A 5,781-nucleotide genomic window follows, 5' to 3' on the forward strand; every position below is an offset into this window, starting at 1 on the left:
AATTCTGAGATACAGTTTCTTCTAACAGATCAAAATATACCCTAAATCTCTAGTGTATGGCTTTGTTCTAGTCTCCTGCCTGATCACATTCTCTCCCTTTTTTTTCTTTCTTTCTTTCCTTTTTTTTAAAATCTTCTTTATTTTTTCACACACCTTCCAATCAATTCCTTTTTTAAAATTTTTTATAATTTTCATTTTTACAGTCATATTCCATCCCTTCATTGTATCAACCCTTATTTTGTATATATATAAGTCTTTCTTTAAAATTTTAGGAGGCACTTTCTTCTAACAGACCAAAATACACCCAAAATCTAGTGTGCGGCACTGATCTATGCACCAGCCTGATCATATTTGATCATATTCTGTTTTTTTGTTTTGTTCTGTTTTTGTTGTTTTTATCTTTTCCTTTTTTTTTCCTCTCTTTCTTTTTTTTTCCCTTTCTTTTCCCCTGGTTTCAGGTCTTTCTGATTTGTTTAGAGTATATTTTCTGGGGACGTTGTTAACCTGTTAGCATTTTGTTCTCTCATTCATCTATTCTCCTCTGGACAAAATGACAAGACGAAAAAAATCACCTCAACAAAAAGAACAAGAGGTAGTACTGTCTGCCAGGGACTTACTCAATACAGACATTAGTGCGATGTCAGACCTAGAGTTCAGAATCATGATTTTAAAGATACTAGCTGGGCTTGAAAAAAGCATGGAAGTTATTAGAGAAACCCTTTCTGGAGAAATAAAGAACTAAAATCTAACCAAGTTGAAATCAAAAAGGCTATTAATGAGGTGCAGTCAAAAATGGGGGCACTAACTGCTAGGATAAATGAAGCAGAAGAGAGAATCAGCAATATAGAAGACCAAATGATGGAAAATAAAGAAGCTGAGAAAAGGAGAGAGAAACAACTACAGGATCACGAGGGCAGAATTCGAGAGATAAGCGATACGATAAGACAAAACAACATTAGAATAATTGGGATCCCAGAAGAAGAAGAAAGAGAGAGAGGGGGGCAGAAGGTATATTAGAGCAAATTATAGCAGAGAACTTCCCTAATGTGGGGAAGGAAACAGGCATCAAAATCCAGGAGGCACAGAGAACCCCTCTCAAAATCAATAAAAATAGGTCAACACCCCAACATCTAATAGTAAAACTTATGTGTCTCAGAGACAAAGAGAAAATCTTGAAAGCAGCTTGGGAGAAGAGATATGTAACCTATAATGGTAGAAACATTAGATTGGCAACAGACCTATCCACAGAGACCTGGCAGGCCAGAAAGGACTGGCATGATATCTTCAGAGCATTAAACGAGAAAAATATGCAGCCAAGAATACTATATCCAGCTAGGCTGTCACTGAAAATAGAAGGAGAGATAAAAAGCTTCCAGGACAAACAAAAACTAAAGGAATTTGCAAACATGAAACCAGCCCTACAAGAAATATTGAAAGGGGTCCTCTAAGCAAAGAGAGAGCCTAAAAGCAGCATAGACCAGAAAGGAACACAGGCAATATACAGTAACAGTCACCTTACAGGGAATACAAAGGCACTAAATTCATATCTTTCAATAGTTACCCTGAATGTAAATGGGCTAAATGCCTCAATCAAAAGACATAGGCTATCAGATTGGATTAAAAAGAAGACCCATCAGAGGAGGGCGGGGACGCCAAGCATCTCGGGGACGTGGAGTCTGGAGGCCGTAGAGCTGTTCTGGTCTGTTGGAGTAGGTTGGTCTCCAACTTCCCATGAATACGAATAAAAGAAACTGAAAAAGTTGGAGAAGATCAAGTATATTCAATCACTAAGCCAGAAGATCAGCAAAGTAGGAAATGCACAATTCTGATGACAAGTTAACATGTCCCATTTGTTACAGTATTTTTGAAGATCCTTGTGTACTACCGTGCTCTCATACATTTTGTAGAAATTGTTTGGAAAACGTTCTTCAAGCATCTGGGAACTTTTATATATGGAGACCTTTACAAATTCCACTCAAATGCCCTAATTGCAGAAGTATTATTGAAATTGCTCCAACTGGTATTGAATCTTTACCTGTTAATTTTGCATTAAGGGCTATTTTGAAAAGTACCAGCAAGAAGACCATCCAGATATTGTCAACTGTCCTGAACATTACAGACAACCATTAAATGTTTACTGTCTCCTAGATTAAAAAAACTAGTTTGTGGTCATTGCCTTACCATAGGTCAACATCATGGCCATCCCATATATGATCTTCAAAGTGCTTATCTGAAAGAAAAGGACACGCCTCAAAAACTACTTGAACAGTTAACTGACACACACTGGACAGATCTTACTTGTCTTATTGAAAAGCTGGAAGAACAGAAATCTCATTCAGAAAAAATGGTCCAAAGTGATAAGGAAGTTGTTCTACAGTATTTTAAGGAGCTTAGTGATACATTAGAACAGAAAAAAAAAGTTTTCCTAGCTGCTCTCTGTGATGTTAGCAATCTGATTAATCAGGAATATACTCCACAAATTGAAAGAATGAAAGAAATAAGAGAGCAGCAATTTGAATTAATGACACTGACATCATCTTTACAGGAAGAGTCTCCACTTAAATTTCTTGAAAAAGTTGATGATATCCGCCAACACGTGCAGATTTTGAAACAAAGACCCCTTCCTGAGGTTCAACCTGTTGAAATTTATCCTTGAGTAAGCCAAATATTGAAAGAAGATTGGAGAAGAACAGAAATTGGACAAATTAAGAAACTTCTCATTCCTGAAATGAAAATTTCTTCAAAGAGGATGCCATGTTCCTGGCCTGATAAAGATGAAAAAGAAGTTGAATTTTTTAAGATTTTAAACATTGTTATAGTTACTTTAATTTCAGTGATACTGATGTTGATCCTCTTTTTTAACCAACACATAATGACCTTTTTAAATGAAATCACTTCAATATGTTTTTCTGAAGTCTCTCTATCTGTTTATCAAAGTTTGTCTAACAATCTGCATGATTTAAAGAATATGCTATGTCACACTTTACATTTATTGAAGGAATTCATGTGGAAAATAGTTTCTCGTTGAAAATTCAAATCTGAATTGTTTAAATAGGCATTCTGTACAGCAGACTAAACCATTGCTAAAGGGAGAAATAGGGTAGAATGGACAAACAAAATAGCCAACTGAACTATCAGAGTTACAACAAATATATAGAAATATGTTAAACCATCCATGCTTCTTAGATGATGGAAGTCTGTCAAAGTTAGAAATGATACATAAGTTGTCTAAACCAGAGTGTCTAGTTCACTCGATTTAATACATTATCCCATTTACTTTATCGCTGTGGCATTGAAACATTCCTGTACCAATACTATCTTTTAGCATTTTTTTTTTGTCTTTTAGCATTCTATTACTGCAGTGGTTAGTGTTGCAGTTCTTTATGTATAGTTTTTAGATTAAAAGATGGCAAAATCCTGAGAGTGTATAGGCCTTTATTTTGATGTGGCTTGAAAGCCTTTGGCCAAATAAGGATGGTGAGTAGAGGTTTTAAATTCAAGTAGCAAAGTCTAAAAGTGATAAGGGATTGCTTACATTAAGGATATTTTTGATCAAACATACCTGACGCATTTATACATTTTAAGATAGATTTAAGAGCCCTAAAATGTTTATCAACATTCATTCCTGACAAAGCTATTGCTTTTGGAAATATTTTGTTAGGGACCAGTGACCTTTTCAAATAATGGTCTTATTTTATTCTGTAGTTTGTGTAAGTTTGACTTTTTGGTTAGTGCTTTTAGTTTTGCCAGTCAAATCAGTTCTTGGATTAAAAATTCAAAACATTTTACCAGCATGGTATATTGTTGCTATAATCCATCATTTGATTTAGGTGGCATCATGTTAACTCTATTTGTCTCAAAAATGGGCTTTTCTGCCATTTGCTTAGGTTATTATCAAAGTACCAATAATTTAACTTTCTTGAATTTTGCTTAAATGGGAGCCTGTGTAGCTCTTAAGTCAAATCCCTTTGATTAGTTTCCTTATTGTTAACAGGGACTGGAATTGTGGTGCTTGTGGTAGGACTTTTGGCCCTTTTGTCCATGGAAACTAAGTAAAAGGTCATTTGTTTTCCAGAATTCCAAATTGGCTGTTGCTCTTAGATCCATTCCCTAGGAACCCTATCTAGTTCAGAGACTTTTCAGGTCATTTTAGGGAATGCTCCTGGTTCTATACTACATATAAATTATAATTAATTAATATGGCTGTAGTTCTAAAATGCTCCTAAAGGCTTATCTGCTGAGAATATCTTACCACAAAGATGGCTGGCTGTATCAAGTCAAATATATGACCAGAATCAGAATATATATCTAGCACAGTTAACAATCGTGTGGGCAAAGAACATTTGGAGGGTATTAATAGAGGTGGTGGGGGGAGCTAAATAATTAAGGTATTGAAATATAAATACAACATATTAACTTTAGACTGAAGTTTATTAGTTACAATACAAAAATGCCACATACTTTTTGAATATATATATGAGTAAGCACTGAAATTTGTTAACTATTTGTGCTAAGCTCTTAACGTCACATTTCTGAAGTAGGTATTAACTTCTACTCTCTGTAGATAAGGAAACAGAACGAAAAGTGATTTGCCCAAGGCCGTACAGCCAGCATATGGGAGACAATATCTTTTCAGAGCTCGTGCTGTCATGCTACCAAAACTTTAAGCCAAGATTTTTATTCAATTAGGACTAATTTATGTCTAAGAATCATTTATAGATAAAAATTGGAACATATACACACAGTTTAGGTTTGACATTACTATTTTGTAAGTTGCCAGTTCTTAGACAAAACTGAATTTTATGTAGTGTGCATGAATATAGTCAAGAATACAAATAACCGATTCTTAATACATGCTGTTCTGTTTTGTAATTCTTACCTGGAGGATGAAACTGCAAGTTTAAGGTATATAATCCTGAAATATTTTTAAGTTTTATGTATAAAAAATATATTTTAATAAACTTATTTTGCTATTTAAAAAAAAAAAAGACCCATCGATATGCTGTCTGCAAGACACTCATTTTAGACCCAAAGACACCCCCACATTGAAAGTGAGGGGGTGGAAAACCATTTACCATGCTAATGGACACCAAAAGAAAGCTGGGGTGGCAATCCTTATATCAGACGAATTAGATTTTAAAGCAAAGACTGTAATAAAAGATGAGGAAGGACACTATATCCTACTTAAAGGGTGTATCCAACAAGAAGATCTAACAATTGTAAATATCTATGCCCCTAACATGGGAGCAGCCAATTATAAGAGGCAATTAATAACAAAAGCGAAGAAACACATTGACAACAATACAATAATAGTGGGGGACTTTAACACCCCCCTGACTGAAATGGACAGATCATCTAAGCAAAAGATCAACAAAGAAATAAAGACTTTAAATGAAACACTGGACCAAATGGACTTCACAGACATATTCAGAACATTCCATCCCAAAGCAACAGAATACACATTCCTCTCTACTGCCCATGGAACATTCTCCAGAATAGATCACATCCTAGGTCACAAATCAGGTCTCAACTGGGACCAAAAGATTAGGATTATTCCCTGCATATTTTCAGACCACAATGCTTTGAAACTAGAACTCAATCAGAGAGGAAAAACAGAAAGAACTCAAATACATGGAGGCTAAAGAGCATCCTAATAAGGAATGAATGGGTCAACCAGGAAATTAAAGAAGAATTAAAAAAAATTCATGGAAACCAATGAAAATGAAAACACAACTGTTCAAAATCTTTGGGATGCAGCAAAGGCAGTCCTGAGAGGAAAGT

The 5,781-nt window shown here is 35.0% G+C and overlaps 1 pseudogene; it reads left to right on the forward strand.

Annotated features, from left to right (window-relative positions):
- Positions 1-1,666: 1,666 nt before the first annotated feature.
- On the forward strand, positions 1,667-3,028 carry LOC112825924 (tripartite motif-containing protein 59-like; annotated as a pseudogene).
- Positions 3,029-5,781: the final 2,753 nt, after the last annotated feature.

The sequence above is a fragment of the Callorhinus ursinus genome, unplaced genomic scaffold (genome assembly GCF_003265705.2).
Source record: "Callorhinus ursinus isolate GAN/ISIS: 27379988/994484 unplaced genomic scaffold, GSC_fseal_2.0 scaffold4, whole genome shotgun sequence".
In the NCBI taxonomy this organism is placed as follows: domain Eukaryota; kingdom Metazoa; phylum Chordata; class Mammalia; order Carnivora; family Otariidae; genus Callorhinus; species Callorhinus ursinus.